Source organism: Brassica napus, chromosome C2, assembly GCF_020379485.1.
Source record: "Brassica napus cultivar Da-Ae chromosome C2, Da-Ae, whole genome shotgun sequence".
NCBI classification, from domain to species: Eukaryota; Viridiplantae; Streptophyta; class Magnoliopsida; order Brassicales; family Brassicaceae; genus Brassica; species Brassica napus.
Window position 1 is genome coordinate 27,481,171 of NC_063445.1, and position 12,203 is coordinate 27,493,373.

At 36.9% G+C, this 12,203-nt stretch overlaps 1 long non-coding RNA gene across 1 annotated transcript; it reads right to left on the bottom strand.

The window, feature by feature from the left end:
• Nucleotides 1-5,492: 5,492 nt before the first annotated feature.
• On the bottom strand, nucleotides 5,493-11,938 carry LOC125582077. The gene is made up of 2 exons (XR_007319930.1): nucleotides 6,000-11,938; nucleotides 5,493-5,860 (listed from the first exon to the last, which is right to left on the bottom strand). It is a non-coding gene; the product is annotated as an uncharacterized LOC125582077 (long non-coding RNA).
• Nucleotides 11,939-12,203: the final 265 nt, after the last annotated feature.

Here is a 12,203-nt window from a genome sequence, read left to right on the forward strand (position 1 = left end):
TCTATAATCAAATCCCTAAATCGACAAGGTCTATTCCGAGGAAATTTCGAGGAAAACCTATCTTCCCTCAGAATTTCCTCAGTATTTCTATTAAAAAAAAAAGTTGATGCTAGTCTGTTTCCGAGTCATCATCACCAGATGAATCTGAATCTGGATCTTGGTGAAACTCTCCAATCACTGGTTCATCCTCTACGTGAACGACGGCTTCCTCTCCGAAGTCGGTTAAATCGACTACAAGGCCAACTCCAGCTAAATCTTCTGCTGCACTTAAGTTGCCGGATGTGATTGGTTGTAGTGGGTCTTCCAGCTCAGAACTTCCCTGAACTCGGCCTCTCGGGTTGAGTCTTGTAACAGTAACCCATGGATCATCTTTGTTCCTTACCCGGGGGTACTTTATATAACAAACCTGTAACATTAAAAAAATTATTAGTAAAATTATAAATTAATACACATGATGATGAATCATTCTGAATAATTAACATTTAATTACCTGATCGGCCTAAGAAGCAAGAATGAAAGGATCATAATATTGCAGCTTTCGCCTCGAATTTACTGATGTAACACCAAATGCATCTGTTCTCACACCTCGATCTAGAGTGTTTTCGTGCCAATCACAATAGAAAACAGTACAGCGCAATCCAACCATGCCCAAATACTTGATTTCCAAAATCTCATGTATGTGTCCGTAGTATACATCATCTCCTGATGCAGAACAAACGCCAGCATCATAAGTCGTACTCGAACGTCTCCTCTTCTGAGTTGTGAATGCATATCCTCGAGTACAAAATCTCGGATATGACTTCACAACAAAGTTTGGTCCAACGACCATCTCGCGTATCCAATCGTCAAATGTTTCACCTCTGGCCAAACCAGCAGACACCTATTTAATAGCACATATATATGTTATATCTGAATTAGTATAAATATGTGATAAATGATATTTTAATTTGTTTAAAGCACTCACATAAGTAAACATCCATCCAGAAACTTCTCTCTGCTTCATTTATTCTAATTCGTTTTGTGGTGTATCTATATTCGAACCGCTTTTCTGCCATGAAAATCCTGTACATATGATGACAATAATGTAATTAATTAAGATTTAAATTTCGACTTGTTAAAATAAAAATTTGTAAGCTAATTTATTTACCTCTCATATTGAAGAACATCTTCGCAGTTGGTGAGCAAATATGTTTGCAAATTACTGCGTTCCTGCTCAGTAAGTCGACGGTCATTTGGTTTTCCGCTAAGTCGTCCAACGTCTGTGAAAATGTCTGGAACCGTAACATGATATGTTGCCCGTTCGCCTCTATCATCATGCCGAGCAGGTCTTCTGTTTTTGGTCTGAACTTCTGCTGGAACTTCTGCTGGAAAGTAGTACTCGGCAAAGTTTGAAGTTTCTTCATTGATTATCTGTGCGACTATAAAAACTTCCACCCTACTTAAATTTTTCACCATCTTCTTCAAATGGAACATATACCGCTCATACAGATACATCCATCTATACTGCACAGGACCACCAAGTTCCAATTCTCTTGCCAGGTGAATAACAAGATGCTCCATAACATCAAAAAATGAAGGAGGAAATATCTTCTCAAGGTTGCACTGAATCACGACTATGTTAGTCTTCAAATTTTCAATACCTTCAAGAGTCACTGATCTCGTGCATAAATCGCGGAAGAAACCACTTATCCCTGCAATTGCTTCATCAACATTTCGTGGTAATAGTTCCTTGAAGGCAAGCGGAAGGAGGCGCTGCATCATTACATGGCAATCGTGGCTTTTCAAACCAGTAAACTTTCCTTCCTTTCTGTCGATACAGTTACGCAAATTAGATGCGTAACCGTCTGGAAATTCCACATCGTTTGAAATCCAATCAAAGAACGCATCTTTTCCCTCTGCATCAAGTCGGTATATGGGAAAAGGAGCCCTACCATTCTCATCAACATGAAGTTCTGAACGAGCACATATATCGACTAAATCCAGTCTTGACTTCAAATTATCCTTTGTTTTACCTTGAACATTAAGGATCGTGTTCATGCGATTGTCAAAAAAGTTCTTCTCAATATGCATGACATCTAAATTATGCCTTAGCAGATGATCCTCCCAGTATGGCAGATCCTAGAAAATACTTTTTTGTGCCAGTTATGTAGGTCTCCAACAGCATCTACCGGAAAAAGCTCATGTCCACCGACGTCTGGCGTCCTTTCTGCGCCAAAATCTCTTAGTTGTGTCTTCAAATCTTTCCCACAAATTTCCGGAGGTGGACTGTCAAATACCTTCTTGTTCTTCGTAAACAAATTCCTACTCCTACGATATGGATGATCAGGTGGTAGGAATCTCCTGTGACAGTCAAACCAACATGTTTTCCTTCCGTGTTTTAGTTGGAAAGCATCAGTGTTATCTTGACAATATGGACATGATAGCCTTCCATGCGTTGTCAATCCAGATAACATACCATATGCTGGAAAATCACTTATTGTCCACATTAGTACTGCCCGCATTTGAAAGTTTTCTTTACACGAAACATCGTATGTTTCAGCACCTTGAGCCCATAGTTGTTGCAACTCATATATTAGTAGCTGAAGAAACACATCAAGTGATCTCTTAGGATGCTCTGGTCCGGGAACGAGAATCGAGAGAAACAAAAACTCTCGTCGCAAGCACAAGTTTGGGGGTAGGTTGTATGGTGTAAGAATGACTGGTCATAGAGAATACTGTCTTCCACTCTTGCCAAACGGGCTGAAACCATCAGTACATGCACCAAGGTAGACATTTCTTCTCTCATACGCAAAGTCGGGATACTTTGATTGGAAATGCTTCCACGCTTTTGCATCTGAAGGATGTCTGATCTCACCATCTGTTGAGTGCTCCGCATGTCATCTCATGGGTTGCGCTGTGCGTTCAGACAGATACAACCTCTGCAACCTTTCCGTCAAAGGCAAATACCACATCCTTTTATATGGCATTGGAACTCTTCCACTCGTATCTTTATAACGAGGCTTTCCACAAAATTTGCATGTAACCCGCTGTTCATCCGCCCTCCAATAAATCATGCAGTTATCGCTGCATACATCTATTACCTGATACGATAAACCAAGACCAGCTACGAGTTTCTGAACCTCGTAGTATGAACCAGGAGCTACATTATCCTCGGGTAGAATACCTTTTACAAAATCAGCAATCGCATCCACACAGTCTTCAACCAAATTATAATCTGTTTTAATGCCCATCAATCTTGTAGCAGATGATAAAGCTGAATGACCATCTCTGCAACCTTCGTACAATGGTTGCTTTCCAGCATCCAACATATCATAAAATCTCCTAGCTTGTTCATTGGGTAAATCTTCCCCTCTAAAATGTTCATTTACCATCTGCTCAGTACCTGCACCATAATCTACATCCGTTCTAATTGGTTCTTCTAATCTAACCGCTGGCTGAGTTTCGCTAGTACTACCATGTTCATAATCAGTTTCCCCATTATGATACCAAATTTTGTAACTTCGTGTAAACCCACTCAAATATAGATGAGTCCAAACATCCCACTCTTTAATAACCTTTCTATTTTTATAATTAGAGCAAGGACATCTTAACATACCTATTTTTGCTTCCGGTTGTCGGTGAACTAACCCCATGAATTCGGTTATACCTCGTTGGTATTCTTCTGTAAGCAATCTCGTGTTCGAATCCAAATGAGGTCGATCGATCCAAGAACGAAAATAATTTGAAGAAGACATGTTTTTTTATGAATCAAATTCGTGTGTAAAGAGAGTAAGAGGGAGGATGAAGATATGGAGTGAATGAAGAGGAAGAGGGGTGCTTGTATTTATAGTTGAAATCCTGCCGACAGACCGAGGAAATTCCGACGGAATTCCGACGCCAACGGCTAGTTCGTCGGAATTTCCTCGGAATTTTTAAAATCCCCCAACGGCTATAATATATCCTCGGAATTCATCGGTTTTTTCCGAGGAATACATTTTTCCTCGGTATTCCATAAGAATATTCCGACGGATTGATATTTCCTCGGAATTCCGTCGGTATATTCCGAGGAAATTCCGAGGAAACCTAATTTTGTGTTTCCTCGGAAATTCTTCGGGATATTCCGAGGATTTCATTTTCTGTCGGAATGTCCGTCAGAATACCGCTGTTTTTTTGTAGTGTTGTGATTACGAATCCGGAGACACTCAAGCCTGGGAGCATCAACTGCAACAGCTGCGTCATAATCAGCACTCGAGCCAGAAAGCGTGAAGCTCAAGAGACACGCAAAACTATTGGATTTCCATAGTCTGATGATATCTTGTCCAGAGTCAAGCTTTCGAGAACCGGGCAATCGGAGATTAGCTTCTCGAAAAGGTTTGAGATAGTTTAATAACTTTGAGACAAGGCAAAGTAACATCATCATCAGGTTCAGGCAAGGCTGCATTATTAGAGAGCATTAAGGAGACCAACCTCTCGCATGTGTAGACTGTCCAAGGCATCTTCAGAAACAAACGTGGAGACGTTGAACCCTCCTGTCGACAGCCGCGTTGATCCACCGTTTGAAGTTGGCACCGCCGGGGTTGTTTTTCTTGATCCAATGGTAGATCTGTGTTGAAACGCAGAAAAGGTGACGGGAGCGTTGTAGTCGCGACCAAAATCGCTACTGTCCAAATCGAAATTCGGGACGGATCTCCAGACGGTTCTCCATCTGGTTGATAGCACGCTGGTCGTAACCACATCCTTGGTCCGGAGATTCGACAGAATCTGAAACAGCAAGGGATCTGGTAAGCTCGTCAGCCTACTCCCCCTGGCGTAGATTGAACGCGTCTCACTCCCATGTTGATCTTACTCTCCACCTACCTACCATCAAGGAATAGGCGTCTCTCTCTCTCACACACAGATATTTGAGTAGAGAATGGGCCATATATATGATATGTTAGTGGGACCATATCCACTACGCGTGTATATTGGAATATTCCTGATGCCTTTTCTTAGAAGCAACGTAAGCAGTATTGCAGTAAACTAGATTTCTAATAAAGGGACCCCAAGAACACAGACATTACTCCTCTCTGTGTTTTATTCATCAACCGTTTCTAATAAAGCTACAGACTGAATTCGTTATAGAATGTAAACATAAATAATATGACTGAAGTAACAACAATTTGATTCTTGTGAAGGAAAAAGAGTGTCTTGTAGGTAGTACTACAAACCTTATTAAATAAAGCAAAAGCAGGGATAATCTTTTATCCATAGGGAGAGAGACAGACTAGAAGCAGAAAGAAAAGAAAACAATATATATTATAGTCTGGACAAATGGAAATCATTTGAATGGGTTTTGTGGGGGGTAATGATCTTGTGTTTAGGCAGTAAACTTGTAGAAGGTGATACCCAAACATGAATATTTGAATTACTACACTGTTGCGTCAGTATTAAACTGTAGGCAAAACAAACAAACATAGAAACTATTCTAACTGGTCCTCCGAATTCAGAGGCTAGATAAAATCTATTTCAATAGGTTACTCACAATTCCAAACTTGCCATTTCTTGATACACCTACAAAAAATATTCCCTGTAACCGTCTGCGTTGTCGCAACTAAACTTAGCCAAGAACAGACAGGCAAGTAGGGCTCTCCGAAAAACTAAAGCATCAGGGAGAAGTAATAGATTAAACTCTACAATAACCATAACGTTAAGGAGACAATCTATTTATAGAAAATAGAGTTTGATCTCTCCTGCTTAAAACACATCAGCATCCACATCAGAAAATCGAGTAACCTCAAGCTGACACGTGTGCTTCTCTTGATACCTCAATAAATGCTTTTTTTTTTGTAACCAGTGTAAACCTTTAATCGAAGAGTCTTCTTCTTACCGACGAACGACATCACTGAACGTTACAAAAGTGAAATCGTTGTAATTACGGTCCTCATTAACATCACCCCTTGATTCTTTAGGGTGAATCTCCAACTATAAATAAGTGAGTTTCATTCGTTGAAATTCATCGGCTTATTTCTCTTAATTCTTACCATTTAAAAATTGTAGAGATAAAAATGGTAACTCCGCTTTTTTCCTCGCTGAATTGAAAACCGGCCTTTGTACCATCACCGTCGAGGTTTGGCTGTTCAGGTATTGGGAGGCCAGACGGTTCATATCTGAAGCAGATCCCACCACCTACGGCGCGTCTCATCACCGATTAACCTCCATCACCACGCTACAAGTTCGAAGAAACCCGAACTGCCATGATCTACAGAAGAGACACTGCAGAAGGCTTGGGTTACATGTCTCAGATCTGACCCCACCAATATGATTCGTAAAGTCGGAGACTACAAACAACACCGGTGGCCCGCTACACCTATGCCGCCTTATGAAAAGAATTTTTTTTGTTTTATCTGAATTGACATGAACGAAAAAGAAGAAGCATGACCTAGGCCTAGGGTATCAACCCTTCTCTTACCAACATATCAGAACTGGGCTTCTTCGGACCCAAACAAAAGATGATTAAGGAAGTGGGCTTTTTTAAAAAAAAATCACTATTGGATTCTGTAATACTTGGATACGTTTCTGTTAAAAAAGGAAACTTTTGCTTCTTTTAATAAAAATGCCAGTTAAAAAATGTTATAAAATAAGAGGTTAAAGAGAGTGAGACTCACTTCATTAGTATAATAAATAATATATTATATGTGTTCGAATTTAATGTGTAACTTTCAGTTAAATAGTTTGCACGCAAACGTAATATATTTCACATGTTCTGAAAATTTCACAAAATTAATTAAACTATGGGATTAATTAATGAGAATGAGAAAGAGACAACCATGTTAGAGTTTAAGATAGAATTTAACACATAGCAAAACAAATGAATTATATGAAATCACACGTCACCATTGTCATATTCCTTAACATAATTCATTTAGTATCTTTCTCTGGTTCTTTCGTTGAACAAATAAAATCATTACTCATTCTACATGTCTTAAACCAATATTAAAAAAAACCCCCGACAATCCATTGACAATTCAGAAAACAACAAAATAATTTTTACCAGTCTGAATAACAAGCACCAACAAAGCACAACATCCTCGAATCATGTAACTGACCTCACAAAGGAAGATGATCCCTTGAATCCAGCTGTAACTGGGTTGACGGCGTAAGTTGCTCTCTGCAACACAGGTCATTGAGATTGACGTTGTCAATGGTTGTGACTGCAATGTAACTAATTGCAGGTGCTCAAAAAGCTAACCAAAGGCAGTTATCGTCTAAGGAAATGTAGGAAACATCAACCACATATTACAAAGTTGTAACTTGGTGATGACTGAACTTTCCACTGTAGGCACGGTTGAAGAAGAATTGGCGACGGTGAAGTAATAAAACTTCTGGAAAATATTTAAAACCATCTTTAAATGTATAAACATTCAACTAACGATAATATATAAGAAATACAAGAGGGCCAGACAAAAAGTTATTAAACAAGCCTATTCCATTTCACGTATAAAAAATACATATTTTCAATTGTTTCAGAAAAAGCTACAAGTATTGTTACTGGAAACACAACAAATTCCTGAGCTTTGCGGAAGAAAATAAAGTCATGCAAGAAAGGAATGGATGATAGGTTCAATGTCATATAATTTGGTCAATCATCTGTCTCATTCTCTTATTTCATATTTTGGGTGGCCACTGCAACAACACTTGAAATGCGCAGAAGTGAATACAAAACATATTACCACAGTTTCCAACAAAAACACTAAACAACTACGACATAAAAACAATTAGCAAATAACAAATCTAAGAAGAAAAGTTAAAAGTTCTGCTCCCCAACGTTTTAAAATAAGCTATTACGATAACATTTTAAAATAATACATGCCTCACCCATCAGCTTCCAAGAAAATTATACACATCGCATTTGTCAACACATATCAATCACCAACGATAATAATTTACGTAAAAATTGTTAATACAAAAGTATCCCCTCTACTGGACCCATGTTCACAAAATCAATCTAACAGAACAATCAAACAAACAAAACCATACAGTTGAATACTACTAAACTGCGAATAACAAAAATCACATGTCCACATCTCGCATACTAATATAACTAATTAGATTTAATAACTAAAATCAATAATTATGTTACATATTTACCAAAAATCCCGCCTGTAGGGCGGACCGACCCTAGTGCACTATATTCATATCTTTTTTTAACCCAGAGTTCGACCTCTAAATCTATTCCAGCTAAAAGTCCAATATATCCTCCTCGCTTTGTTTGATTTGAGACCAAAGTACGTCAGAGCTTATATTTGTACATTTGATGATGTCTTGAGCAATTGTTTGAAACCGAATTTGGGAATGTTGGGTTTCTCAAAGGGTTTAGGGTTTGTCAAATCACAAGTCCATGCCTTGTAGTAGTATATGAATATCTTGTTTTTTTTTTGATTGATGCGCTTGACTTTGTTGTTTACGTAAAAATCTGATGTATTCTTCTTAGAGCAACTCCAATGGTGTTAGTAACAGCCTCCAAGACAATGGTCGGCTTTCCTGATCCAAAGATCTTGTGAAGCTACAGCCTCCAAGACAATGGTCGGCTTTCCTGATCCACATGTGTACTGTCCTTTCCAAGCGGTTGAGCAATTTTTCCACTCCCAATGCATACAGTCGATGCTTCCTATCATCCTAGGAAAACCGTGTATCTCTCCAATATCGAGTAGTCATTGAAGATCCTCTGGAGTGGGTCTCCGTAGATACTCAGCTCCAAACCACTGTATTACGCCTTCAGTGAAATTGCTTAAACACGAAAGTGATGTGCTTTCACCAAGTCGGAGATATTCGTCAACAGCGTCAGCCGCACAGCCATAAGCAAGCATATGAAGATCTGCTGTACACTTTTGTAGTGGAGATAGACCTAACCTTCCGACAGCATCCTTTTTTCTTTGACACTAGACTCTTCAAGACATTGGCTACTAAACAAAGGAGTTTCTAATGAGTCAAGGTCAACTGACCCTTGACTCGCTAAGAGGTTAACAAAACTAGGGGACCTTGCCATTTAGGAGGAACTCTCTGTGATTCTCTACTACAAACGAAGAGGATTAAATAAGAGATTCTACATTGAATCCTAGTAGAAAAATGTCATATCAGAATAGCTAGAGACAATTAAATGCAGTTTTACTTTGCAAGATGCAGTTAGGGTCAATTTAATGGTGGTTTAGTGTGCATTTATAACTACAAAGTTGGAAAGTACAAACTGCAAAGTAATTGTTTTCAAAGCATAGGAATCAAATCCGTTTTCAAACTACAAAATTACCGACAGTCCTATCCGTTTCAATTCTAACTGCTAAGTTTAAACTAGACAGTTAAAGAAGCCGGGTCAGTTTAAACACTAACCTCAGAGGACTCTCTCAAGCTCAGACACACGCATAAGCAACATCCTCACCTGGGCCTGAACAAACATCAGAGAAACCAAACAATAGGTTAGAATGACATACAAACAACTATCAATGTTTTGATTCTGATAACATATAAACTCACCTTAAGTTCCTCGCACTCTCTGAGAAGGTTCTCATGGTCGTGAACCCATTTTTTGAGCCTTTCCACCTCTTGTTGCACACTCATAATGGTTGCCTGAAATGCAGCCCGTTATTCTGCGAAAACAGAAAAAGCTTTGTCAAACAGCAATTGATCCACAGAAAATTCTTTGTCAAACAGAAATTGATCAAACAGCAAGAGACAGAACACTTCAAACCTCGTAGTCTTTGCAGATGAAGTATCTTTTCCCAGGGAGGTAGTCATATGCATCCTATTCATCTACGAATTCCTTCGTGATTGATCCACAGGGGCACAGTTGGGAAATCCCCTGTTGCGCATCTTGAAGGAAATGAAGCATGTCGTAGTGTGCTTTGCGTGCTTTCATATCTCGCAGTTCTTCCTCCAGCGAGAAGAAAAAAAATTTTAGATTCACTGGATTGTAACCATTCCAAACAGATAAGCGATTCTAAATCCACAAATAATCAAACCCAGTCGAATTTCATTCAAAAACATATAACAAGATATTATCAAATCCAGACGAAAACCCTTAATTGATTTCAACTCTATCCCGAACCTTTAATCGCGAAGATAACAACAGACAAGCGAATCGAGAAGAAGAAAATAGCAAACCCAGACGAAAACCCTAATTCGATAAAATCCCCTAAATCTATTTAAACCACACAATCGAAGCCTTAAAACTGATGAAATCAACATGCATCCACTCCAGAAGGAAAGAAATTGAACAAAGAGCTCCGATTTACCTTCAACAAAGACGCTCTCTTATCGCCTCTCTTATCGCCGCTCTATCGCCTCTCGTGTTTTTTTTAAGTTGCTCGCGAAAGTGAAAGATTTTTCTCACCCTTACGAAACACAACCCTAAACCCAAACCAATCCCGTAGTGCCAGCACATCAAGGACTTGGTCCTTAATCCCCTTAATTAAGGACTCATTCTTAACTTCCCGAATTATTTTAATATTTTTTTAATCTCTTTACCTTAAGGATTAATGTTAAGGATTCACTTAACAGCCCGCGTTGCGGGTGGTCTTACCATCGAAATCTGTCTCTCACCTTTGGTTATCTCTCTCTACTTATTTGGTGCAGAAACTTGTGAGAGCACTTGGGGTGTTTGCAGGCTGTCTGAAGAAAGAACATTTCATCGTTTTTCTATTTCTTAAGTTTGTGCCCTCTCCATAGAATTTGATGGTGGTTTATGATTCCACCATTGCGAAGCAGATATCTCAGTTCAAGATTTGCTTAAAGAAATAATTTTTACAAGTGAGACGACCGCTATTAGCTGTAATCATAACTACATTAGCGCGGATGTATTTTTAAAAGAAAATACAATGTTGTTTGTTTTTTATGTCACTATTTAAGGTTGGACAAAAAACTCGAATTCGACGAATTGAAGTGATCCAATCTTAATAAGTAATACCAAATCCGAACCAAAATTGATTAAATATCTGAATTATTCAAATCCGATCCGAACCGCAGTATTTTGGGTATCCCAAAATAGATTTATATACTATATATATTAATTATTTTTAGATTTAATATATATAAAATATTCAGAATATATATGATACTTTTTAGTTCGTTTAAATACTTGAAAATATATACAAATAATCAAACATAAATATCTAAAATAGTTAAAATATATTCAAAACTCCAAAAATACTTAAATTATTATTAATTCTCTATCCAAATATTTAAACCAACCCAATTTAAATTGATTATCCAAATCCGAACCGAATCTTCAAAGATCTGAACCGAACATGAAATCCTAAACAGACCCGAAAACGAACCCGAACGTCTACACTTAATCACTATTATATATCCTATATGTGATGTTACAAAAATATGTGTTATCATATAATTAATCGTATTTTATATGTACCATCAAATATGTTTTCTTATAATTAATAATATTTTATACGTACAATCATATAAATAATCACATATATTATATTTTTAAATTTCAGTGCGAAATATAAAATCCATAATTTAAGTTGGTGTTTGAAATTGGATATATTTTTGAAGTTGGGAATATAAAAACCATAATTTAGGTTTGTGTTTGAAAACCATGGAAAATATGTTAGTAAAAATCAAAATTTGAATATATATATATATATATATTGAATGAATTTTTGATACAAATCAATTTTACATTATTATTTTGATTAATTTGAATATATATATTAAGTAATATAAATCCATTACCTTTTAATATAATGTAATAGATTTTCAATTTTTTTAATAGCATAAAACCATTATCTTTTTTTCTAATTTACTACTATCCATGTTTACAAACGGCACAAATTTTTTTAACAGTTATTTATGTTGTCAAACAAAAGCTTAAAATCCCCTAGACTATATTTGCGAAGTGATTTTGCCATATGTCATATCAATTTCACAAAACAAATATGACATGGCTACTGAAATTGATGACATGGCTTCCGAAAAAATATAACATGGATAATTTTATTTGATGTTGATTTATATTTTTGACAAACTTATTAGAATATGGTAATAATTCATATATTACATTTAATATTGATATTTCTTTTTGATAAACTTTTTTTAAATATGGTAATAGCTCATACATCATCTATAAAATAAATATATTCATATATAACATTTCAAATTTTGAAATATTATTACTTTTATATAATTATACAATTTGTATTACCAAAGCTTTCAAAAATTTCTACAATTTTAAAAAA